The 26,907-nt window shown below is 46.7% G+C and overlaps 1 protein-coding gene across 3 annotated transcripts in view; it reads left to right on the top strand.

Moving 5' to 3' along the window:
• Window positions 1-26,907, top strand: part of ZHX3 (zinc fingers and homeoboxes 3) — a 45,927-nt gene that overhangs the window by 884 nt on the left and 18,136 nt on the right. For 2 of the 3 annotated variants that reach the window (XM_074553770.1, XM_074553774.1), the window contains exon 2: window positions 16,436-16,542. The exons of the other annotated variant lie outside the window; for it this stretch is intronic. The gene's annotated coding sequence lies outside the window, so the exon portion shown is untranslated. The remainder of the gene's footprint in view (window positions 1-16,435; window positions 16,543-26,907) is intronic. 3 annotated transcript variants of the gene reach the window in all.

Genomic DNA, 26,907 nt, shown 5'->3' with positions numbered 1-26,907 from the left:
CGGCCGCTAAGTGAGGAGCCCGAGGCCGCACAGGAAATCTGCGGCGAGCCGGGACTGAACCCCAGATTTCCCGTTCGGTGCTTTCCTTGCCTGGCTGGGGGCAGTGGTTTAACCTCACACTCCCGGGGTAAAGTCCTGCCCAGCTCCCAGCCAGGGCTCCTGCGGTGGCAGCCGGGCGTGTGGCCAGGTGCCAGCAGAACGAGGCCTCTGTGCCGTGCGAGCTGGGTCTGGAGAGCAGGGATGTCCCTGTGGATGGGAGCTGGGTCCAAGGTGGAGACTGGGTTTGTGCCACTCGGGTGTCACATTGGCTTGGCACGCTGGCCTGTGTGAGAATTGGCCCCCTCCTGCAGCTCAGGGCACGCTTTGTCTGCACCCCCAAATCTCAGACAATGCTGTTTTTCAAAGGAGCTCCCTGCTACTCTGATTACCTGATGGGAAACTTTTGGGGAAGTGGTAGGTGATGTGTCTTGTAAGGCCATGTGACGTACCTTGAAAACCTCATTCACAAGCCTTTCTTGATCTGATTTTTCCAATTTCTGCCCACTAAAAGCATGAACTCTGCCTACTGCTGTAGGGTGGCTCCAGTTGAACAAGGAGGGTTTCCTTGCTCTTCTCCCTACCACCTACTCTGGCTGCAGTCCCCAAGCAAGGATCATAGTGTCCTGAGCAGCACTTCTCCATGGGTAGGAAGCCAGAAGTTTACTTCATTATCTGGAACAGCTTATTCTAAACTAATCTCTGTTTAAGAGATGAAGATGAAGGGAAAACCACTCAGATGCTCAGATGCATTTTATTTACCGTAAAAGAAAACAGCAATTTAATGATAACTTGTATTAACTAGGTTGGGTCTGTGACCTTGATGTATTTTACAATGTAGCTGAAAGACAGAGCAGACTGTTCCAGTCTGTTTATTGTTTCCTCTTAGTGCATCCCAGTAACTCGCAGTACACTGATGCCCACACAGTTCTGCAGTCCTGACCCACCTTTGGGGGTGGGAAAGAGGAGGCTGTTGCATCTGATTTGCTTCAGATACAGCCTAATCTGTAGCTGGTGTTAATTATATTAGAGATGGGTTGGAGTTTAGCATAGGTTTTTCTGACAGGGCTCAGCCTCCGCAATTCATGCTACTGTAGAAAAGCTGTAGTAACTTGAAGCCCTGAAGTCACTTGTGGGAGCACATCCCTATCAATAAATTCCTTGTTGTAACGCCAAGTGAAACCAGCCCCATGGGGACTGCTGGCTTTCACTGGGGAGGCAGAGGGATGGATGCAGGTGGTGCTGACAGCCTGGAGCAGGTGAGCCAGGCTGGTACTGAGAGCCATCTGCGTTGTCAGTGTGGGGAGATTTCAACAGCAGTGTGCCTCCAGTTCTCCTTTATATAAGTGTGTCTCCTCACTCTGCAGGGTTTTCCTTCTATTTAGACTCCCTCCTGCTCCTCCTCTCCAAAAAGGCTTTCCCCTAGTGTATGCGAGCTTTTCCCTCTGCTTTGGTTACTATGGCGCTACTATGTAAAAACAGCTCCTCTTGTAGCTCCTGGAATGATCTGCACCTTGGGTTTGCAGTCCAGCCCTGGGACATGGGCCTGTGTGCATCCCTTGTCCAGCCTTTCCCTGTCTGTGTGGTGGGACAGGTGATGGATGCAGCCTTGTCCGCAGGGCAAAGCTGTGCCTTGCTCCCACGGCACCTCCTCCAGGTTTCTGGGCACCAGGATCTCACTGCTTTGTGCCAGGCTGTCACACAGGTGCATCTCTTGCTGTTTCTGAATGTGGGACAGGATCTGGGCTGTGGTGAGCCCTGCAAGACCTGCTCACATTCATCCCCTCCAGGGACTGAGCTGATGGCAGAGAGGGCATCAGCACCCCTTCTGGGAACAGAGACAAACAACTGGGAGTCTGTAGAAACCCAGTTTCTGCAAACAAAAGGCAGAAGATGGGAGCAGACATCTCCTCCCATCCTGCTCGGCCCCCCCAGCTTGTGCCGGGTAACCCCCCTAGGGCTGGCTTGTTGCTGCCCACTTTGCTGCAATGGGTCCCTTGCTTCCCTTGCCTGATATTATTATTCCTTTCTGGTTTTCCACCTGATTTGCATGTAAAAAAGCATGAGGGAGGTTACCCCATGGAGAGGTCCTTGGTTTGCTCACAGCTAATGTAAATTATCGTTGCCCTCATTCTTGCAGGGGGCTGGGATCACCCTGGAATGGAGGGATTTTGTTGGGATTGCAGGAGCCCAGAGCCAGGTCCAGGTTCCCCCACGCTGCTCATCCTAAGGGTGATTTGCCCCATGCAGACACAGGATCATGCTGAGTTATCTCTTTGCATGAACTCCATAAGAGATAGGAGGATTATGTCAGTAACTAAAACACCTGCTCTAGGTGGAATGGGTCTAGTCCAGCTATGGAGCTGTTTTGGAGAAGATCCTGCTTGCACCTGCTGGTGCCTGATGGTCTTTGTGGTGAAAGTCAGCAGCCACTCTCCATCTTGCAGCTGTGATGGCTCTTCTGCTTTGTTGAGTAGGAGTGGGGTGATGCTTCTAATTATACAGGAAGAAGTCTTGTGCTTCTCCCCTCCTTTGTTTGTTTGCTTTTTCTCTTTCTTTTTTTTTTTTTCTCTTGAGAAATGTTCTAAATAACAATGCTTAAAATGTAAATGGGGTGAGCTTGCTGAAGTGCCTGGGAAGACCTGCTTGGGGTGGACTGTGGTGGGGCTCAGGAGCTGGTGATGACACATGGCACAAGAGCAGAGCCCAGGCAGGGGCTGGGTTGTCACCAGAGCAGTCACAGCCATGGCAGCCGTGCCTCATCTCCACGTGGAGGATGCTCTCATGTCCTTCAAAGGCTTTGTGGTTTCTCTTTCCTCTCCCCATTCAGAGAGGCACTGTGAGGGTGCCCTCTCCTTCTTCAACAGGCACAATAAGGGGACATTTAAGTGGACTCCCTTTTATCTGTGTGCTCTTCACTCCTTATTCCTGCTTTTTTTTTTATTATTAGAAATAGAAAAATTGGACAATGAGCCTTCTAAACTGTGTGTCCAGTTGCAGTCATGGCATCTGTAAGGTCCCTCCTACTGCAGGCAAGTGCTGCCCTTGCTCTTCTAGCCAGGTCCCTTATGTGTTTTAGCATTTGCTTGGGGAAAAAAAATGAAATAAAATAACATGGTGTTGAGGTTGCAAAAGTTTCCATTTTAGCTCCACCCACACTCCTGCCCAGTAATGCTCAGAAAATTCAGTCTGGGTGATGGGGCTTTCCTGCCTGCTTTGCTGCTGGGCTGCTTGGGGGGAAGGGGAACAGCTTTTGGGGTTTAAAAAATTTTTTGAAATTATTATTATTTTAATACAGAGATGCTTGAGAGCCATGTCAGGAATAGGATGGGGAATGAGCTCTGGCACCTGGCTCCTCAATGAAGAGCCTGGATGGGGCAGGTTTAAAGTGTGGGCACTCAAAAATTCACTGAGCAGCAGGCAGATGGATCAGAAAGAAGCTTCCAGAGGGACTCTGTGCTATTTGTGTCAGTGTTGTTTAACTCTTCTTCTCCTGAAGAAGTGCCTTGATGTTGTTTTCAGGCTGATTTTGTCCCACTGGTCTAAAGGCATCAGTTTGCTCCTCTGGGAAGGGTAAGAAGGGAGTCAGTTGCTCCTGGAACATGGCTTGGTGTGCAGGATGCTTGCAAATGCTCTGCTCTCATGCCTCAGTAAATAAAGAGGTTTTCATGGGACTTATAAAAAACTTCTCTTTTGGAAATAGGTCAAGCAAATATTTATTTCCCTAAGGTGTCTTGCCAGTGTTGCACAAATACTTGAATGGGTAGTCATTTTATTTTTCACTGCTTTGTTTCTTCCTAAGCACATTCAGTTCTTTTTTTCCAGTGGTGTAGGGACACACATTAATAATTGTATGTAATCAGTGCTGTCCCTCTCTCCATCTGGAAGTCTGTGCATCTTCTGTGGGCTTGTGATGTAAATTGGAAGCTGTGACACTTTTTCTTTACATCCAGATGCTTCTCTGCTGTGAGGATATTTTTGTTTTCCAAAAGAGTTTCAGGTCAGTGGCAGGCCAGCTGCTGCAATGAATTTCAAAACAAAACTCCCAGAATACAGCAAAGCTCAACATAATGGCCATGCTGGTGTCTTGCTTTCCTGTCCTAAAGCCTCAGCCATGGTTTTGGTGGTGTGTTTTTGGAAAGTAAGTCCGAGGCCTGGGTCATCCCACAGATGGAGAGTGCAGTTACTGCCAAAAGCTTGTGCCCTGCTGTCTGCTGGAGCTCCTGTCTTCCCTCAATAATCAGCGATCAGTTGGTATCTGTCTTTAAAGAGGGATTGAAACTTCTTGCCTGCTCTTAAAATGGTAAAAATAAAGAGTTTAGTTAAGAGGACCAAAATTAGGCTTGAAGTTTTGGATACTTGATCTTAGAGCTCTTCATATCCAGGTGTCCTCAGTGTAGGGTAGCAAGGGTTTATGTTGGAGTGCACTGGAGGACTTGGAGTATACCTTGTGTAGGATGTTTGAGATGGGCTTGTCTTGGCTGCTTTTTGGTGTGTAGAATATTCAGTGAAGTCTTGGGTCTCTGTGTGAAGGATGCAAAGACTCCTGGCTCCTGGTGCTTGTACTCAGGGCAGGCTGCAGTGGCTGGAGACCCTCCTGGTGCCTCCAGCTGCTGCCTTGGGGCATAGGAAGCACAAGGATCATTCCAGCTTCCAGTGATGGAAAGCACTGGGCTGTCTCCTGCAGCCTTGCAGAGGTGGTCACCTCTCAAGCAGCACCTTGAGCAGGTGCCTTTGGAGCCCTTGAAGGGGTGAATGTGGTGCCATTTTTCACAGCCCTGCTAAGACAGGTGTTTACACTTTGCATTAAAGGCTAATTGGCTCTTGCATTGTTTCCTGGCTGTGGGGTGGCCCTTGGAGACAGATCAGCCTGACCCGTGCTGGAGGTTGTGCAAGCCTGCTGTGTGCTGTGCTTTGATTTGTTAAACAGGATGTAAAAGCAGGCTCCCCATCTGAAATGCATCCTGCTCTTTCTTTCTTTGCTAGGAATCATTTCCATGTCAGAAAACATTTAAGAGAAGGGAGTGTCTCTGTTTTATAGAGGCAGAGCTGACTTAAACCCAAAAATCCAAGCACAGACCCCCTCAGCTGTGCTGGCACAGGGGAGGCAGGCTGTGGGCTGGGCTGTGAGCAAGCAAATGATGTGAATATTTCATTTAGATCATAATCCACCTGTTGGGCTTTGCTCCCCCAGCCCTGCATGCACTGGGAAGTGCAGCAGATGTTTTAAATGGCAGCCAGCACTCCCTGCTCCAGTGTCTGGCATCTCCATGTTGCTTTACAGGCAGGAAAAACAGACTGAGGATGATGTAGAACTGCTGCTGCAGATTTGCAGGTCCTTTGTTTTTAGTTGTTTTCTCTCTGTTGTTCTGTCTGCTTTGGTGGTGTGGTGCTGTCCTGCTCTCCCAGCCTGTGCTGAGCTGTGGTTGCTCTGCCTTGTGCCTGCATAATTTCTGCAAGTTGGAAATTTGGCCCTGGGAACACAGTACTGCTGATTAGGGCACTAGAAATGAAGGTTCTGTGGAGGAGGTATCGTTTAAATTGGTGTACTGGGGGTTAATTTTGCAAAACCTCTCTCCTGTGAGCAGTCACTGTGTGTCCACCTGCTCCTAAGCCTTTTCCAAGCTCCTTTTGCTACTCTATGCTCTCCTGATTTTCCTGGCATCTTTCTCTTTCTTTGTCAGTTCTTTAGATGTGTTTTTTCACTCCTATTTTCTGCTGTGGGGTCACCTGTGTGTTTCCCTTTGGTGTTGCAGGACATTGCTTTTCTTGTAAAACAGGATTTAGGTCTCTGAGCAGCTTGTGGGTGCTGAGCAGTTTGTGGCAAGCAGGAGATTGGGGTGTTTAAAGGAATTTTAAAGCCTTGGTGCTCCTACTTTGATCTTCTCTGGCACCTGGGATAGGCTTTGATTATTTGTTTGTTTTTGTAGTTTTCAAGGGGATGGTTGGAACGGAGAAGGTGGGGATGAGAAGCAGCCCTTGCTTTGAGGGGTAACACAAATAAACAGCACTGACAGGCAAACACTGCATCCCTTGTGTGCTCAAAGCCCTGCTGTTGACAATATTGTTGTGCCTGTCCAGGTGAAATGAGATGGTAAATAGTATTTGAGATGCAGCAGTGAAATTAGGGATCTCTCTGCTGAGTATCTCTGAACAAAAGGGTTTCCATAAGGAAGACCTGAGAGCAGGATAATGTGGTCCCTGCTCCTGGGTGTTGTTGGGTGTTGCTCTGTCCCTTGTGCCCTCCTGGTGTGAGGATGAAGCCACCAAGGTCCCCCAGAGCTGCTCATGGGGCAGGGACATCATTCCTGCCTCTGTGTGGGCATTTCAGCATTGCTGGAGCCTTGCCCTTGGAAATGGGGGCTCATTCCCCACCTGTGGGGAGATTTCCCTTCCTAATTGCAAATATCAGCCAAGTGGAAAAGGATATGGTTGGTGTGAGGCAGCGGAGGATGGGGGAACAGCAGAGGTGTTGATGCACATGGGAGGGTTGCATTGCCTTCCCAAAATATCTGCTCTGTGGATTTAATTTCTGCTCCAGTCCTTAATGCTGGGAAATGCCTTGTGCATCTGCTCTGCTGGGGCTGAGTCTGTCAGGGCATTGTAGGCATGAGGCTGGGAACAAAATGAGAAAAAAATCCCCATGTTGAATGTAAAATGCCATTGATTTCTTTCTCTATTTTTTTCTATTTTTTCCTCTAATTTAATCAATTCCCTACTGGGTTGTAAATTCCAAATGTGAATGGGAAATAATCTCACCAGTACAATAATTAGCATGTAACCAGCAGATGAAGAAAACCCAAACTGCTGAGCTGATTGGTGAATGCTGACTGTTTTTCGAATTAATTTCAATAATCACATCTCCCATTAAAAAGAAGACGGGGTGGGGAGGAAGTCTTAAATTTTCGTCAAGCTCAATGTAGCGAAAAATGGTATGTGCAGTGTAGCTGTGCTGCATGTGATTAGAAGAAAGAGCTGAGGGAGGTTCCTGGAGCTGAATTAGCAACAAAGTATTGCTAATTTTACAACCAAGTAGCTCAATTTCATCTGCTTTTTTTGAGAAGAGAAATAGAATTGTAAGTGAAATATCCATAATTTTATGTAGGTGTCTAACAGTAAATAGTCTTCTAGAAGAGGAAAACATACCCTTGCAGTTGTGCTTTGCTACAAGATGCAAAAACAAGTCCACTGGAGTAGTAGTGAAATATGGTCATTAGCAGAAATATGTTTAGTGTGCATTTATCCAGCTCCTAAATATTTTATTCTTGTGCTTTGAAGGGAGAGTTGGAAATTGGAGTTTGGTGATTTCAGAGCATCCAGGAGCTGCACACCCTCTTGGCACAGGGATCTGCAGCCCTGCTCTGCCCTGCCTTCCTCTCCTGCTGTTTTATGGCTGGTTCTGCCCCAAAGATGGGTGGTTTGGAGGATTTAGAAATGCTCTCTCAGCCCTGATACCTGCAGGTGTCACATCCAGACAGCACAAGGAAAGGTCACCTCTGCAGGGCTGTACCTGGCAGCTGGTCTAATTATGCACCTGAGTTCACAGTCAGGATTAGCAGAGATGATTTTATCTCCTAATGATGTTTTTCCCCTGGTGGCCATGGCCACCTCACCCTCAGGGCTTGTTTTCCAACAGCAAAGCACAGGTGATGCTGCTACCAGCTGTTGGACCAGAGCATCACTTTAGAGGTGCTTTTCCATTCCAGTTTAAACTCAATTTTCGGAACATTTGTGAAGTTATGATAGAACTTGGTGCTTGTAGTCTTAAATTTTTTCATTTAGAAGTGCAGTGATGGTCTGCAGCCATAGGCATACAAGAGGTGGGTCCACACTGTGCTGCAATGGTGAGAAATCCTGGAGTGTGTGATGGAGCCACCTTTTAATTAATGAAAAATGCTCATTCTGGCATGAACCTGGTGATCCCATGTGCTCCCTGTTTCCATTGTGGGGAATGACACCTGCCCAGAGCCAGGGCAGTGACAGCCAGGAGGGAGAGCAGGTCCCACAGAGCATCTCTGGTGTGTGGCACTCAGGTCCTCTCCCTCCCAAAGCCTCAGGATATGCTGGTGTATGATATTATTGTCATATATTATTTAATTTGAAAAAGCCAGGCCTTTCTATGTGCTTTGAGACACAATTTATTTTATCAATTTGAGCTTGGTGTGCTGCGGGAAGGTTTGCAAGTGGAGCACTATGGGATTTTCTTGGCATGTTTTCCTAATGTTAGAGACTGTCTCAAAGAAGAATCACATTGTTTCATTTCCCCTCTACACTTGATTTTTTTTTTAAAAAACCTAATGCCAACAACCCTACAATAACCAGTGAGTGAATATGCACATTCTGCACCCAGTTTGTTTGGGTTTTTGTGAAAAGCAAGATTTAGCTGGCAATCATGTTATGAGTTATGGATAAAAATGTATGTTTTATACCATCTCACTGATGGATTTTGCTTTTTTAAAATGCAATTAATTGCGTTAGAGATTTGAAAAAAAATCAAAGCAGAGACTGAGAAAAGTCATTTGAGGTGAGTAAACGACTTGGCTTTTTTGTTTAAAGAAAGCTCAAAAAATGGCCCACTGCCACTGTGTATGTTAAGGGTACCCTAAATACAGAGTGTCCTTCAGTGCTGACAGGCATCCCAAACACCTTTTGTAATAAACCTCTAATTATAGCTTAGTGACTTTGTAGGTTCTCTGGATCAGCTTGGGAATATTGCACTGAAATTAGGGAGAATATTTCTATTTTCTGTGTCTTATGTGTGAACCAGATTCAGAGCAGGACTTGGTGAGTGTGGTACAGAGTGAGATATTTATGGTGTGTTAGAGAGTTGTGCTCACTGCTTCAGGATGCACTTTTGGGGTTAAACTCTGTATTTTGGGAACTGCTTCCTGCATGCAGCAGTGTGGATTCCTGAATCCAGAGCCCAGCTGAGCTGGTTGGAAAGGGCTCGGCCGGTGGCCAGCGCCTGCAGCCCATTGCTGCCTCCTGATGTCTGCCTCTTGGGGCCCTTGGATTGCAGCCCAGCACTCAGAACCAGAGACTTCAGTGAAAACCTCGCCTTCTTAAAGGGAAACAAAACCTCCAGAGCTTTGTGGTTGTGGAGAAGAGCTGGAAAATGGGAATTCTTGGGCAGAGAGTGGCAGGGAGATACATTAGCCTGGTTGTTTCCCAGTATCCCAGACTGGGAACAGTGCCATGGGGTCCCGGGCTTGACTTTTGGCTTTAGAAGTTGGCATGGCAGACAGTGCTAGGTTGGTTCTTTTCTCCTCTGTTTATTTGTTTCTTCCCCCCTTCATTTTCATACTGTCTCCTGGGAGATTCCAGCTGAAGTCTATTAATTGCTGAGATGTTTCTTTTCCCCCGTGCCGTGGATGCCGGGTCCAGTTTGGCCGCGCGTTGTTTTCTGACACAAAGGGAGGAGCAGCAGCACAGAGGAGCTGTGCTTGTGTTGGGTGTCTGTCTGTCTGTCCTGCACAGTGCCCTGGAGGTGTTACACACTCGTGTTTGGGCTCAGCACATTTCCCCAGCAGCAGCACAGCCACTGCTCTGTGCCAACAAGGCTTGTGCCCCATCAGGAGCTCTGTGTGTCCCCCAGGATGGACCTTGCTGAGGCTTTATTTATATTTCTCTTGCAAGCCTAAGCTGGAGGTTTGTGAGATGGCTGATCTGATGCTAAGGGATAACTTTGGACAGTTTTCTGTTGCTCCAGAAACTCTTGGAGGGGTCTGAGAAGTTGCCCCCCAAAAAGCAGTCACCAGTGGGACACTGCAAAATCCTGAGGATGGATTAAATCGAGATAATTCATCAAAAGTTCCTTCTGCTTGACCATCAGTTCTTGAAAATCTGGATCACTTTGCCCTCCTATTTGAGAGATTTTCTCCAGAATTGTGCATTTCCCCCCATCCCGATCAATCTGAGGTCCTCATGACCCCAGAAGATGGAGTTTCTCTTATGCTGATGCTCTCTGCAAGGGCATCTTTTCTCTCTCCAAGTATTTTGGAGCTTGTGATAAAATTGCAAGGCTTTGGCAGTGCCCATTTGGGTGCTATTTGTGTGCCAAACCCTGCTGAATACATCTTTTATCACAGATTTGTAACAGTAGCTGTTGGAGGGGAGCTTCACGGGAGAAGTGCTTTCAGAAGAATGCTTTGTAAGGGAACACTGTCCTGCAAAAAAAAAAAAAAAAAAAGAAGAAGAAAAAAAGAAAGAAAAAAGGACCTTGCAGGCAAAAAAGAAAAAAAACCTCAACATTTTTAATGTTCTAAAATTTGCCCATAAATTTGGGTGAATCAGGTTTTGCTTCCATTTCTAGACAATTCTGTCTGTCCTCTTTGTACAAACTGTTACGCTCTGGGCATTTTTTGAGGGGGAAAAAAAAGAAAAAGAAAAAAAAGACATTTAGGTTCAGCTAAGAAATGCCAGAATCCTTGCTTTGTGTGACTGTCCCCAGGCTGAGCCCCAGCCAGGTCCCTGCAGGAGCTGGGACTGGGACCCAGCTGGCACTCTGCTCAGGCTGGCCCCGTTCGTGGTGTGGATGAAGATGGATCTGCTCTTCTGGTCCATGTTAATAGCAGAATTTAAGGAGGAGAAGGGGCAGGAGGGTTTCTGAGCAGGACATGGAGTGGTAATGGAGGGTGTGCAACCTATGGGACGGGGCTGTGGAGTGCTCAGCTCTTGTCTCTGCTCAGGTCCCACTGATGGTCCCTTTGTGGCCACTGTAGAGTTGGGCTGTGTCTCTGCAAGAGCCTGGGATTCCTCAGTAAACACAAAGCCTGTCCTCCCACATTTCCCTCATAATTATCAGTGCTTTTCCTTTAATAAAAGGATTTTTCATGGGAAATCTTGCCTTCAAATCACACTAGAGTCCAAAAGTGTTCTGGCTGCTGAGCATCCCCTCTCCATGAGGAGGGACATGGTGCTGTGCTCCATTTCCAGTTTTGGTTTGGACCATCATACATTGTTCTTAAGTAGCCATTTACTCTCCTTCCCTTTTCTCTGGCACAGGAGCAAGAGAATAAAGCATTAAAAAAGGAATGTGATTATAATCCTGTAAAAACTGTCAGAGGAATTTGGCAGTGGTTGCAGCCTGTGAGTGTAATACATAATATTATATTCATTTTTTCAAATGATTAGATTTCAAGCTGGCAGTTTAAATGACAAGTCACCTTAAAAAGATATAATGGACAGTGTAAAGACTGTCAGTGTGGTTTTTCTTTGCTAACTGGGGAGTTTTCAAGGTCAGTGCACCCCCTAAAAAATAGGAACCTTTGGTTTTTGGCAAGCTGCATGTGGAAGCTGAGAGCAATGAGGTCCCTTGTATTAATAATTTGTATTATAATAGAATTGTCACTGCTGGCTCCCAGGCTTTTTTTATCCCTGAGTTAATGGCAGGGCTGCCTGTCAAAGGGAATTTTTTTTTTTGGAAAAAACTTGTTTTTGCTTTTGTTGTCTCTCTGCTCCCACAAAACTGTGAATGGCACCAGTAACTGCAGCTGGGAGGGGCTGAGATGAGGGCAGAGGAAATGTTCAGCCATGTTATTGAGTGTATTGACAGTTTAAATGTGCTATTCAGCATGGGAAGCAGATCCCAGGGGACTGACAGAGTTCCCCATCCCAGAATATCCCAGCAGGAGCTGGAACTAAAAATGCCAAAACCTCCAGGCAGTGCAGGAATGGAGCCACAGCTTCCCACATCCTGCTCTGGCCTGGGAGTTTGGGATGAAAGGGAAACCAGTGCTCTTCTGTTTCCTCAACTGGAAAATCACACAGATGATCACAGCCCCATCAGGCCTTGAATAAAACATGGAACAAAGTGATGATTACTGCTCTCAAATAATAGATTAAATTATAAATTAATCTAATAATGGTTAAATTTATTAATAGTTAAGTTTAATGATAGTTAAATTTATTAATAATAGTTAAATAGTTAGTAATAGTTAAATTTATTTAATAACAATTAAATTTATCTCTCTGTGTGGTTCTGAGAGCATCCTTTGGGCAGTGTGATGAAAATGAGAGGAGTGGGAGTCTGTTGTTTCCTTTTCTTGGATGAGAAGCTGACTACCATTTGCTGACTTTTAATGCACTATGTTGTATACACCTGTTTGGTTGTTTTTAAACCCAACCTGAACAGGATTTGAAATTTTTAAAACTCTGCAATAGGAATTTTTAGTGTCATGGGAATATTCCATAATTCCTTCTCTTTGCAATGGAAAAAATTATTCCAGTAGACATGGACTGGACCATGATCTGCTTGTAAATTCTTGGGGGCTGGGCATAAAACTCAGCTGAAAATAAACATCAGCATCAGGAGTAGTGTAGTGCAGAAGGATGGGGGAAAGTGTCCTTGTCTGGTTCAGGCTGGAGGAGATGCAGAGCATTGCAAGGAGAAGGACTGGAGTTCTGGAAATCCCTGGGCTGAACAAACCTGAGCTGTTTGGCTCTAGATGGGAGAAGAGCAAGGCAGGAAAAGCATCTTCAGGTGCCTGAAAGGAAAGGAGGTGTTTGCTCTCTGTGTACACAGCGGAAAGAGCAAGAGGTCACAGCCCTGAAATTGTAGAGAAAAAAGCTCAGATTAAATAATGGGCAAAATTAAGGCCAAAATAATTTGCTTGAAAGTAGCAACAGGATTTGATGGTCTGAAGAGCTTGTGGAGCATCAGTTTTCAGAGGCTTAAACAACTTGGAAATATCTTTCTGATATTTCTTGATGGTCACTGATGCATGAGGCAGATGCAGTTTATTCCCCTGCAGTGGGAGTTGTCCTGTGCTCCCTTCCCTCCTGGCCTGGAGTGGTGAGGCTGGAGAAGATTGTTTCTCGTCTAAAATAAGCAAAAGATGAGAAATGTTCTGTGGCTTAAATTTTCAGGCACTTAAAAAAGATTGAAGTGACTAAACATACTGTAAGTCTGCATGCCTCCCTACAAATGCAGATGTTGCCTAGAAATATTTTATGCTCTTTGGTTCTGAAATTGAATGTTTTGGACATTAAATTGTACAACTTGTCTCTCTCAGTGGTGAAGCTTTTCCAGGATGCTGGTTCACTTGAGTTGGAATAGACAGAGGGGAGTGAATGATGTTGCTTTTAGTACAACTATTCTTCTTTGAAAAAATATCAATGAAGTTGAGTTCCCAGCTCTGTAAATACTGGAGAAATAGAAACAGCCACTCTAGAGATTCTGGATGGTAACTTGTCAGTCCTTTAATTGTACCTTGGGAATGGTAACTCTTTAAAATCAGTGCTCCACGAGCAGCAGAGGCTGCAGGGCCAGACAGTCTCTGCTGGGCAGTGTCAGGAGCTCTCACATGTACGAGAAGTTTCCTTCAGTTCCACATAGACACCTCAGGAAGGTGCCCATCTCTGCCAAAGCTGGGATCTTGCAAAGTGCCTTCAGAGCTCAGCTATTTCCTGGTTCTAAGAACTGCAAGAAAAGGTGAGGCATCCCTCAAAGCATCCCCTTTGGAGACTGGTGGGCAGGGGGATTATTTTTGTGTTTTTCAGTATAATTTTGTTCTTCTTCAGCCCAAGCTCTGTGTGGACAGAGAGGTGGGCTTGGGGCTGCTGTGTCTGCTTGTGTGAGTCTCAGGGTGAACCAGGCTTTGCTTTGCAAGGAGGTTTTATTCTGGGACAGCCTAGTTCCCTTTTCAGTCATGTCAAAAAAAAAAATCCCAAAAGAGAGCAGGACGATCTGTTAAGATCCCAAAAGAGAGCTAGCAGCTGTTAAAAAATAAATCTGAGGTGGAGTTGTCAGGTAAAAGGAAAACAGAATAATCTCTATTTTTGAGCCTTTGCAGTGGATTTCATTTTGAAATGTTCAGTCACTTAGTGGTGCTGGAGTTTCTCTCTCCCCTTTCATGAGCCCGCTGGTTCAGACATTGCAGTGCTAAACCTCCAGGTGCAGTAAGATGGCTCACTGTGTGTGTTGAATTTGCTATTTGGGGAAGATACTCTCCCTTCTGGAGCTGTGTGCAGGGTTTGAGCTGCTCAGTCAAGCCTTGGGACAGCAGTGGGATGGTAATGATGGCTGTGGTTCTGGCAGACACTGCAAATAACTGAGACAGAAGGACCTCAGTGTATCTTGGCTGTTGGACACTGGGATTTTAATATCTGAAAGAAGTTAGGGAGAAAAGCATGCCTTGGTTTTCCTTGTTGCTGTTCCAGTTTCAGTGATAAGCAGCTGAGCTGTTTGCATGTTCTGCTCTGAGGAAAGCCCAGTCCCTGCCCTCTCGCCCCAGCCCCCTCCGAGTTATTCTTCTCGAAGCAGCAATTCCAGGGAATTCAAGGAGGAGCTGCCAGGGTAATCATGGCTCATGGTGCCAAATTTGCAGGGGCTTTACTCCATATTTCAGAACGAGGTTTTGAAAGACTCAGATTTATCTCTGCCTCCAGCTTAAGTTTCTATTTAAGCCACCTTTAATTTCTTGAAGCGCGCAGCCGCTCTGACTGCTGTGATCGAGGTCACTCTTTAATTTAGGTACTCCAAGGAATGCAAAATCTTGTTTGCTGAAGTCTTAGGCATATGCTGAATCCCTAAAGGAGTGTGTGAAGGATATTAAATGTACCGTGGCACAGGGAGAGGAGAAGCACTGTTGCAGGAGGAGGAATGGCAGATAAGCAGTGTTATCGCTCAGTTTGGGAGTTGCTGGGGTTGTGCAAGTCAATATAGGACATTTACACAAATTTCTGGAATAAAAACCCACTCCATCAGCAGTCTAGTATTTGTTTCTTATTATATGTTAGATTTTTTCTGGCACAGCAAAGTTTGTCACCTGTTATGTCAAGGTCTCGGCATTCAACGCTGGGATCTTTCCAAGTGTGCTGAAACCTAATTGGTTAGGGGTGAGCCTTCCCTTCATTTTAGGGGAGGAAAAAAAAGAAAAGCAAGGGAAAAAGAAAAAACTGTGGCATCTAAAGCATTTTTTCTTGTTCTCTCAAGTCTTGTGATTTGCCAGGCTTAGGCCTCCTGATTTTTCTCCCCCCTGGTTCTGGACTTGCTTTGCTTTTCTTGTGAATTAAATAGGGAGAATAATGTACCGCAAATAATTTATAACAAATAACATTGAGCAGCCAGCACTGCAGGTCTGGGGAAAGCTTTCTCCAAGCATGGCTCTGCAGCAGGGAACATTGGGACACCTGAATGCTTAGTGAGGGAAAACCTTTGTGTCCTTCCACCCCTGTCCAGTTGCTTTGTTTTTGTTTTGTTTTTTCTTTAATCCTGCTGAGTTTGGTCTGTAAAACTACAGCCCAGAGAAGAAATTTCTTGTATGCAGGATGTTGGTTGGGTTTGAGGAGCCCTTTCCTGACATCTGTGCCTGTTATTTGGTGAAATCTCTCTGTGCCACGTACTTGTTTAATCCAAGAAATGCCACAGTTGTGTGCAAAGCATGTGGTCAGCAGGATCCAACCTGAGCAGCAGATCAGTGGGACCCTGGCAGGGAACTTTAGGGACTGGGGCTGGCTGAAGCACAGGGACACTGCACAGAATCATAGAATCACAGGATGGTTTGGGTTGGGAGGCACCTTAAAGATCACATAGTTCCAGCCCTCCTGCCCTTGGGCATGGGACGCTTGGGACATGCTGCTGGGAGAGGAGGACCTGTCACTGCTCAGGCAGGAGCAACAAACAACTTTAAATTTTCCTTTACTTGTGCAATCACAACCTAATTTTCCTGGTTTTCATCTTTGTTCCAAGCTCTGGCTCACCTTTTCCCAGGGTGACTCTCTGTTTTTCAATATGCTGTTTTCTCCCCTGCTCTGAACTTAATCCCAGAAATCCACTTGGCTGCTTATCTCTTTAGACAGTAAAGTTTAGAAATTAGGAAATACATGGAGCTGGCTTTGCTGCTTCTCCAGTGGTGAGGGAACAGGGATTGGATGGCAGTGGGGGGAAATGAGGGGAGAGAAGAAGGCCACAGCTATGAGCAGAGCTGTATGTTATATTTAGCTGCTGCTGTGGCTGTGGCAGTCAGGGTGCTGTGGTTGCTGCTCTAAATATGTTCTGGCCAGTTGAGGTTTCCAGCCCTGGAATGGACCAAGCCCACAGGGAGCTGGGCAGCAGTGTCACTGGTTTCCAGCACAGCCACTGGTTTCCAGCACAGCCACTGGTTTCCAGCACACTGCAGCTGGGGGATTGCTTTCACTGGGTTCAGGGCTTGGTGATTAATTCAACAGTCTTGATTATCTTCTGATAAATAATGTCTTTACTAATTGAGAGGGAGAAAAAAAACCCCAAAGATGGGTGTTTGGGGTGCTTCAGGGGGATGTACTGTGGGGGCATAGCAGGGTGGCACCTCAAATTGATCAGTGTTTTTTTTTTTTGCTTTTAGCCTTTGCTAACCAAAGGCTGCCTTCTCCTTTAGGGGTGCAGCAGTAATTTTTGGTGTCATGTCTTCTCTTCCAGCCCTGAATCCTGGTGCTACTGAGGCAACTGCAGGCACTTTAAAGATGTGGGTGAGCACAGAGGAGGGGCAGGAGAACGACAGGCTCAGGACGTGCTCCCTCGAGCAGGTAGGACACTGCTGTCACCTCAGTGCTGTGTGGGATGTGAAACCTTCTGTGCTGTGCAGCCTGGGCAGGGAAATGTGGTGTTTGCAGTGTGTCACAGAGATCCCTGATGACTGAAGGAATGATCCTGCAGTGGTTGGCTCACTGCCTTGAGAGCAGGGGCTGCTCTGTGGTCAGATCAAGCTTGGCTTATGCTTCCAGGTGTCCCTGAGAAAGGGGAAATTTTAATTTTCTTTTCTTTTGGATATCACTCTGTGAACAAAGCAGAGTTCACATAGCCTGTGTGTTTGTACTTTTCTCCTGGCTGGCCCCTCCATCTGTGTGCTAGTTGCTGATTTACTTTATTTCCATATCACTTAATAAATATCCATCTGTCCCATGGTGCGGATGAAGGGTCAGGAGAGCAATGCTTTCTCCCTTTGGCTTCTGTGGATGGAAGAAGTGTGCTTGGAAATAACACTCCAGTTTTCCATCACACCGTTCCAGGCTTTTGAAGAAGAAATTGGGTCTCACAGCAGAGCCAAGCCATTTTATTTGTACAAAAAGTAAGCTCCATGCTTGAACATCAGTGAGCAGACTGGCAGGGAATTTGTTCACCCAGTTCATGGCTGTGTGATAAATGGCAGTGTCCCTGTGGAAATGGGGATTTTCAAACCCTGCAGTGGTTTCTACCCAGCTTGTGCCACATCTGGAGACTTTTTGTTTCTAGACTTATTAAATAATCAGCATTGGGAGTACAGGAACTGGACTGATGCTGTTTGCTGCAGCTTTCCTGACACACTTCCAGTTCTGCAGCCTGTTAAACTGGTAGGAATAAACTAAAGCACCCTGCTGGAGCATGAGATGTGCTGGGATCCACGTGCACCCTCAGCCCCCTGAGAGCTGTCCTCCTTGAAGTTCCCTCCACTAATTGCATCTAGGTGGGTCCTCAAAACCTTATGGCAGTAATTGTGCAAATGCAGTGAACATTGTGGCTCTCTGGTGGTCTGGCTGTTACAAACAGAGAATTTTGCAGGAGGAAGAAGATGAAGCTTTGGTAGCTTTGTAAGCAGAGTTGGTCTCTAAGGAGGAAAAGTAGGGAGAAGGAACATTACATTTTATATTTGCCATGGAAATACAGCAATAATGGATGTGGAGGGTTCATGTGGAAGGTGTCTGGGTAAATAAGGATTCCTTTGTGTTCCATCTGTAGGAAAAAACATTGTTCATTACTGGAGGTCAGCACCCAGAGATGGCTTGTGGCCTTGTAGCTCTGTGCCATCCTCCCTGCAGGCTCATGCTCCTGTGCTGGCCCACAAAGGATTTTCAGTATCTTCTCAGGGAGCTTTAAGAACCAAGCTGAGGATCTTTGCTGCAGAAGTTGGCTCCTTTCTCTCTGCTCCTCCTTTCCCCCCACCCTCCTGTGGTGTCCTCTCCCTCCCAAAATTCATTTGTTTTTAAAACGATTGTGCCATTGTGTGCATCAATACGTGCATGGCCTGTCTTGTTTTTCTCTTGGCCTGAAAGTGCAAAGCAAATCTGTTTATGGTTTTGGTGAGCTAATTCTTCCCCACCCTAGATTTTTAAATAAACTCTTTCTTTACCAAGCTTGCAGAGCTTGCAGGATGTATTGAAGTAATGGGAAAAATATGTTGTGTGTTAACCTTCCTTTTTTGTAAAACTTTATTTACAAGACCCTATTCCTGGCAGTGCATCTGGGAAGTGAATATCTGGATGCTGGAGAAAGTAGAAGGCTTTGAAATAGCAAAATGGGCATTTAATGCATTTGGGGAGGAAATGTTTTGAGGTTTCCACGTTCAGCGCTTGCATTGTGAAGCAAAGTCTGGTGAGCTGTGCTCAGTGGTCCCTATTTATCTTTGCCTGCAAATCCCAGTTTCTGGGCTGGGCTGTTCCCTGGGCTGTCTGTTACCTTCAAACAGGCTCCTCCAAGGCAGCTGCTGACCCAGACCCTGCAGCTGAAGGTAAGAGCAGCAAGGAATGCTCTTGGCCTGTAAATAGTGCCTTGGATTAAGGGCTTGGTATGTCACTGGTGTGTTGGAAATGTTATTTTTGCCTCTTGATTTCATCCTTCCTGCAAATCAATCTCAGACCTGTCTGTTTAGGTTAACAGCCATCTCTGCATCCCTGTGGGGGTTGCAGAGCTCTGAGTGCAGCATTTTCACCAGGGTGTGCTGGCTGCTGGAGGCAGAGCTCAGCTCTGCTGTGGGGGCACTGGGGGAGCCCCAGGGACACCCCTGGCCATGGTGCCTGGCTGCTGCCTTCCTTCCTAACCCTTTCCTGCCTCTTTCCTGTAGCCTGCCCTGTTCACCTCCAGCCTGGCTGTGAGTTATTTCTAGCAAAAACTGAGCTGCTTGTGGCTGGCCATGGGGCAGGAGCTCTCTGTGGGGCTTTGTGCAGCCTGGTGTAGGGTTTGTGTTCCTGCCCATAACAGCAGGGCTGGACTGAGATGATCTTTAAGGTCCCTTCCAATGCAAACCATTCTGTGATTCTATGGCCATGACATGTGCAAATGCACTTCTGCAGCCCCAGCTCTGTAGGGCTTGGCTGAGGCCTCTGGGTACTCCTGTAACATAAATAAGCAGGAGTAGGATTTCAAAGCAAGCAAATTTTTGCCATAGTTGATGTCACGCCTCTTCAGCCCCGTGTTCAGGGCCCAAGGATCTGCAGGCCCACAGCTGCTAGTTTGGTCTTGTTGCTAATAACCCTTGGGAAGTGTTTGTGCTGAGCTGGTTCTTGCAGAGGGCTGAGGGGCTCACCCTGATCTGATGGAGTCAGGGGAGACAGGATCCATGGTGGGACAACATGAGGTGCTGTCCCAGAACTGGCACCCTGTGTGAAGCTGCAGCCCTGGGTGTGCTCCTCACTGGGGTTTGTGGTGGGCAGTGACAGCAGGGACCTCTGGTGAGTGGCCTTAAAGGGCTGGGGCAGGGTTATCCCACTCATGCTGCCCTTCCACCCAGAGCCTCTGTGCTCTGCCAGTGAAGAACAGATGGGGAAAAGAGATTTCATTTCCTCGCCCCGAGAGGTAAATTTTCCACAAGAGTTTGTTCACCTCCAAATCTGCAGCAGAGCTCAAAGCAAAGAATTCCCCACGCAAAGGCTTTGCAAAACAGGATTGTCCTCTGTCCTTGTAATTTGGTAGCATGTGCGGTTTCTTTCTGTAACAGAGTCTTGGAAGAGGTGAAGCTCTCTCTCTTTTCTCCCTGTTAAGCTGGCAGTGTTGGTGCTCCCTGGGAAGGTGATGGCTGGGGGCTGGCACTGCCCAGTGCCCCTCAGTCCCCAGGCAGGGCTGTAGCCCTGAGCATGGAGCTGTGAAGCCTCTCTTACCTCTTCTTTTCCTATCCCCCCAATCAGTATGTGTAACTGCAAAGTTCCCCAACTTGCAGATCAGATGGAGTTTTCCAAATGCCTTTGCATCCTTTTCCCTCATCTCTCCCTTCCTACTCTTACTTCTTACTGTCCTCTTTGCTCAGGACATGTATAAAATATCAGTGTGACAAATTAAATTGCTGGTACTCAGAAAGATGAGGCCACTGGATGCATAAACTTCTTGGCTAGCCCCACAGTTTTGACTAACAGTTTTGACTCCTGCCCCTCACATTGTATTTTGTGAAAGGCAAATTCCATCCTGCATGTCCCTTTCCAAACCTATTGCCCAACACTTCCACTCTTTGTCACCAGCTGAAAGGGATCTGAGCACTGCAGATATGCACAGATGTGGTTTGATGGTGTGTGCTGTTACAAACCACATCTGTGCATCAGGAGGGTTTGGCTTTGCTGTTCTTCCCCCTGTGCTGGGGTTTGGGATGTGCAGTGGCTCTGCTGTTCTCTGGTTGGTGAGCAGTGCCCCAGGAAGGCTCAGGGGGCTCCAAGAGCAGGAGAGCCCCAGGAGCTGCAGTTGGATGCTCCAGAGATGCCTTCAGCCAGCCCTGTGTGCCAGGGTGCCCTGAGGCTGTGCAAGGCTCCAGTCAAGGCTGTGTCCAGTCTCTCTGAAGGGACTGGGGTGTGCTTGGACAGGTTTTCTTTAGGAAGGGAAAGAACTGTGCCTGTGGAAGTCTGGATAAAGTCCATTCTATTGTTTTGTACCAACACAAACCGGTGGCACGTCAGGTTCAGGGACAGGCTTTGGGATGTCTGGCTCAGAGCTAAGACTGCAATATTCTGTGTCCTCAGAGGTATTTGTATATATATCAAGAGGACACAAATCCAAGGTGAAATGGTGAGTTCTTACTCACCACCCTACAAACTGTGGACTGGAGGCCACCCTTCAAAACAAAGTGATTCACTGCAGAGGAAAAACAGCTTCTTATTTCCCAGCTTGATCTGGAGCCTTGTAATCACTTTGGTGGTTCAGCTCTCTGCAGCACTGAGGAATTGCCTGTTCCATGCTGCAAGTTTTCTTTTATTTCCAAAACAGCCCTTTAAGCATGTTGGGCTATAAGGAAAACTTGTTATAATTCCCTCTGCCAGTATAATTCAGTGGCAGTGCAAAATAGGAGGGTGCCTGACTAAAGGTGACCCATTAAAGGGTGAATTCTGATAAATAAGTAGACTGGGGACTCACAGGTCCTGAGTTTAATTACTGACTTTGCTATAAGCTTCCTGTGACCTTGGGCGAGTTATTTAAAATTGCTTTGTGCCTCATTTCCCTTTCTGTAACACACTGGTGACAGCATTTCCCTTCCAGCCAGGAGCTGTGGCAGTGGGAAGGTGTCTGTACCCTTTTCCAGAGCAGCTGTGTGAAGAACCTGGATGGACTAGGAAGCATGACCATCTCATGGGCCTCTTTTCTGTTTTCCTGGGGAAAACAGAACAGGATGATCCATTTAAAGGGTTTTACCCAGAGAATATGTTCTATTAGGTCCTGGCATAACTGCACTAGCAAGGTGGTTGCTCCTTGAGCTCTAAATCTTCCTTAGCACTGCTCTCAGCTCTTGAGCTTGAAATTGATGGCCAGTTTGGGCAGAGCAGGTTTCTGGTGCTGCCTTTCAGCTTTGAGCCCAGGTGGATGCTAAGGAGAGGTGATGGCTTTGGGGACAGAGATGATGGCACATGGTCCTGCTCCCCATGGCAGTGTGCAGACAGACCTTGGGCAGATCATTTCTTCTCTCCCTGCTCCTTCCCAGTGCAGGGTAACAGCACTGAGAACCCCTTTTCCCATTCCCTAAATGTCAGGAGAAGCTTTCCAGCTAAAACCTCGTGGTTGGAACAGCAGCCATCTGGGGGGAACAAGGGGCTGGCTGTCTCCTGTGTGCTGAAGGCTCCCTGCCATTCCCATGGGATGAGCTGTGGGAAACCATCAATGACAGCTGTCTTGGGGGGAGCTGCCTCTGTTTTAGGTACAGCAGAGTTGAGGAGTGATGCTGAGCCTCCTTTGTCCGGGGGACATGCAGCCCCTCTTCCCTTTGCCATATCTGGGGTGGATCTGGGACAGCCACCAGCCTGAGACCCCCGCCCTGTGGAAGTGAGTGAGCTCCAGCTGGTGTGGGATGCTGTGGGTGGATGGAAATGATCATCTTTGGGAGGTAGCAGAAAATCAGATCTTGTGGTGGTTGTGGAGGGAAAATGTTCTTGGGGAGTATCTGACCATCCAGAAATATTAAAAATGCTGTTATCTGTATTTCCCTCTGGTCACACAGCTGGTCCAGTGGCTTGTGCAGGCTGTTGAGAATGAGCAGTGTGAATTGTGGCCACTCTTTTATCTTTGGTGTGAATATATAATTTAATAATATAATTTCTATCACCTGTGCAAGAGGCATGGCCCAGCAGCTGGAAAAATCCATCCATTTTGGTCTAAAGCTTTGCTTTCATCTCCATCCTTCCCTTCCCAAGAGGCAAAACCCCAACCCCTTTGTCCTTCAAGGTATCCTGAGTTAGTGACTGTCCTGCTGGGATGCTGCAAGGCTGGGCAGCTGGCAGCATGTGGCCTAAGGGCACAGCAACAGGCTGGGGCTGCTTGTAAACCAGGATTGTAAATCTCAGGCTAGAGCCAGGTCTGGCGGTTCCTCAGACTCTGCCTTGTAACTAGGAGTAAAACTGTCTTGAACAGCACCCCTGACACTAGTGAAAGGGAAGAAATTTAATTCAATGTACAGGATGTGGTATCATTAAGTACTTCTGCTGTCTAACCCTCTTGTTTTTCCCTTTTGTGGTTTGTGTGATCTTCCTGCTGGGCCAACACTTTTAAGGCTGTGGATTTTTCCCCAAGTTGTGAGACTTTTAGTTGTTCAAGCCACTTTGTGGGGGAGGGTGAGCTCCAGACTGATGTGTGGGGAAGATCACATGGATGTGTGACTTCTAAAAGTCTCCAGGGCTGTCTGTTGGAGGATCTTGGAGCCCTGGGGAGAGGCTTTGCACATGTCTCTTGGGAAATTCTAAAATGCCATGGAAATAACTACTGACCAAGGAAGGGAGTGATGTGGGGAAGATGCCAGGCAACAAGGAGGAGGCTGGCAGCAATTTCCTGATGGAGCTGAGCCCTGGTGAGTGATTTCAGAACACTGATGTAGTCTGGGGGATGGCAAGTGAGTGTACCCTGAATATCCCTCAGACAGGGAGCTGCCATCCCCTGGGACCTTGCCCAGGATGAGTCATTTAAACAGTGAGGGTGTCTCCTGCACTGGCAGCTTCTCTGCACTCACCAGCACTTGCAGGTGATGATGAGACTTGTGCCAAATGTGAGAAGGGTGGAGAGGCTGAAGGGTGCAGATAGGAGCAGCTGGCCATGAATTTTGTGTGGCTGCTGCTTGTTTTTGATGTGCAAACAGATGGTCCAGAAGAGCCCCAAACACAGTGGCAGTGCTTTGGGCAGTGCTGCCAGCCACTCTCCCAGCCATCGCTGGCAGTGTCACAGCAGTGATCCATGGAGAGCTCCCTGGAGGAGCCCTGCTGCTCACTGCTCTGCCTGCTCTGGCCCCTGGGGAGGCAGCTCTGTGTGGAATTATCACAGGGGTGTTGCTCTCGGGGGGTTTCTCTGCTCTGTCTGCTCCTGATGGGATCCGGGATGAGTCCTGCAGGCTGTGAGCACTGCCCTGTCATGGGAGGCTTCTATTCCCTCAATCCTGTGTGCTGGGTGATGATGGGCTGGTGCATGGAGGCAGTTCCTGCTGTCCTGAGCCTGACCCAGTGTGACACACTGTCATTTTGGAGCACTATCATCAAGGTGCTCCCAACTCTGTTCACTCCTAGCCCAGAGAAGAGGGCAGGTGCCTGGGGGACCATGTTCTCCTAACCTGACTGTGATTTGGGCTGCTGGCCTAGAAATGAAATGCTCCATCATGGCATCCCCATTCCTGTGTGTGCAGGCTGCCTGCTGACACAGCGTGGATGTTTTTACCTTACTGTCCCCCGTGCTGACTCCTGCAGTTCACTTTATCCTGCTGTTTTCTTAGTGCTGTGAAACAGAGTTAATAATGTTGCTGTGCCCTTTACCCTAATGAGCATAATGAATGTTTTAGACTGGTGTAATGAGACAAGCCTTCATTTTTTTCTGAAAAGCCAGGAGGGGTTCTTGATTTCTGACTTGCTGAAGTTAAACATAGTCTGTGATGCCTTTGGTGTAAACCAGAAATATTTCTTTTATTCATGGGACGCTTTGCAATGAGAACTTTTCCATGTTCATTTGAAGGGCTGGGAAATTTTAAATTTGCAACAGATGGATTTTCTCCAAAGGCTTCAGGTTAAGTCAGCTCTAAGGAAATTACAGTCTTTGTATGGCAAACTGATTTTTTTAAAATTGACTCATTTCATTCCCATGAAGGATGTTGTTCCCCTCTGCTACTCCTGCACCCAGTCTAACCTAGGTTCATGCAATGTTTGTGAAGGGAGGGATGGTTTCAGGAGGGCAAAATGCAGCAGTCAGCTCTCCTGTGAGCACTGTAATGGTAGAAAACAGGCACAAATCCTTTGTTTTCTCTCCTCCTCCCCTTTGTCACCTGTCTGCAGGTCTGATTTGGCAAATAGAGCAGCTATTAGTGACCTCCCACTGCAGACTGGGGTGGTGAGGTGGTAACAAAGTCTCTTTGCACTCTTATGAACATATAAAATACTTTAAAATAATCTAATACAGCTATTGGAGATGTACTAGTAGGTTCCCACCTGGCTGCATGCACAGAAAATGAGGATTTCCTTGAGCTGTCATTTCTAGGGATGGATTTTTGTAGGACCTGAAGATAGGTTTGCTATCAGTTGGTGGTAATTGGGCTGTACTTGCATAATGACAGTAATTTCCTTCTTCTTATATCTTAAATTTGATTTATAAGACCATGCTGCAGTGTGACTTTAAGTGTTTGTCTCTGCTGGCAGTTGGCAATATATTAGCTGTGATCCTTTACAGAAATAAGTGTTCAGTGTTGGAGCTAAATTGAATAATATGGTGGTGTTTGTGTCTTAATCTTCCAAATAGCTCCGTTAAGTTTGCTACATTGATGTCTGAAAGGCTTAAAAATAATAAACTCCATTGTATAGAGCTTTGAATACAGAGTGGAAGCTTAGTAATTGCTGGCAGTTCATGGGCAGACTCACTAAAACATGGCAAGGAGGCAATTCTCCCAGCACGTCTGAATTTTTTAAAAGAATCTCCTTGTATCGAGGCCTTGTGATCCACAAGGTACAAAGTACATTAATATGAATTCAGACTTGTGGGACTCAGTCCAAACTCCCAAACCCTTTAATTGCAGTGTCATATGAATTTAAAACACCTTTTGTCTTCCTCATCAATCTGCTGGGAGCTGTTTGCATCCCCAGCTTTTCGGCAGGGTAGATGGAGTGGGCTCATTGTCAGCAGAGATTTGGAGTCCTGAGCCCCCATCCCAGTTCCCAACCTTTTGCTCTTCACAGGAAGTGGGGAAAAAACCTAAATACATGGTGTTTTGTTTCTTTTTAATGAGGTTCTCAGGGAATCAAGTGTCAAAGGAAAAGCTCTGAAATCAGGAATCTGGCTTTGTTGTTTCTTCTCAGAAGATGTCTGTAGTTCCCCTGCATCCTTGTGAATGAGTTTTTAAATGAGGAATTGCAAAGAGCAACTGAGGAAAAGGCTGGTTGGACTAGCAGGCATGATTTAAAAACAAACAAACAAAAACCAAAAAAACTCCAAGCAACCAATCCCCTCCGTCCCACAAAAAAAACCCCAAAACAAAACAGGAGAGGGAAAGGAGGAGAATGTGATTTGTTTACCACAACTGAACTTGAAACTAATTTTAAATGTCTGTTTTTTGAGAGTAAGGAAATTCCTTTTGCTTCCAGCAGTAAATAACTGGGATGCTTTCAGCTCACAGCTGATCTAGAGGATGGTGAGTTTTCAACTGAAAAAATAATTGACTCTCCAGCAAGGCCACTCCATTCCAAGTGTCACTAAACAGCTGGAGGAAGGGGAGAGCCCTGACTGGCATGGTTCATATCACAAATAACCCTTGAACTTTGTTCTGTGTCTCTGAGTTCTGTCCAGAGTGTCTTGACAAATGGTTTTGAACAAATATAGTTTCTAACCAGGGAGCAAATGACCAGGATTGCATCTGGGTGGCAGGTGCGTGGTCCAGATTTTGCCCAGAGAGATCTCCAATCACGTCTCAAATCCATTTTTCTCTTGCTATCAATCCTAAAAGACATGGTGAGCATTTTAGAGAAAGGGAGAAGGTTGTCCCACGGGAAGTCTTGAGGGTCAGGGAATGAGGGTGTGGTGGTTAGGATGGTTGTTCTCCATGCCAAGCTCTTCTTGGCAGCTGAGTGGTGAAGGATTTAATGCTGGCTGTGGTGAGTAGGATTTCTGAAACTCAGCTTCTCCCCAGGCTCATCTCAGCAAAGGGTTTGGCTGTCAGAGATACTGAGCTCTTTTAATGCTCTGCCCTTCTCCATGCCAGCAGGGCCTGTCCTGTGCAGTCCAGTTGGGACTTCTGGACGTCTGTCACTTATGTAGGTGCTAAAAAGGAACTGAACTTATTTGGGAACTGGTGTTCCAGCTGAAGGAGCTGAGCACTTGCCAGTCTGACCATATGCTTCTGAAGTCCTTGTGGTTCAGTGCTTTAATCCAGGATATTGCCTATTTAAGGCAATGGAAGGAAGTCCTGTGCCACTCCTGCAGAGTAGGTATGTGAACTTCAAGCATCAGGACCAAATGGTAGTTCTAGAATTAGATGGTGTCCCTAATTTCCCTCTTCAGTTTTAAGTGGATGCAGCATTCTTCACTTACAGCCTCAACTGTTGTGTTGCATTGTTGTATGGGGTTGAACATCTGCCCCTTGCAGCCACAAAAGTGGCTGTGTTCCAGTGGTGGGTGGTTTCTTTCTATTCAGGGATCCTCTGAGGCCTGGAAAAGCTTGAGTATTAGGCATGACATACTGTCAACTGCTGCAGATCCCCTTGGCTCCCTCC

Source organism: Zonotrichia albicollis, chromosome 17, assembly GCF_047830755.1.
Source record: "Zonotrichia albicollis isolate bZonAlb1 chromosome 17, bZonAlb1.hap1, whole genome shotgun sequence".
In the NCBI taxonomy this organism is placed as follows: domain Eukaryota; kingdom Metazoa; phylum Chordata; class Aves; order Passeriformes; family Passerellidae; genus Zonotrichia; species Zonotrichia albicollis.
This window is presented reverse-complemented; position numbering and strand designations above follow the sequence as displayed.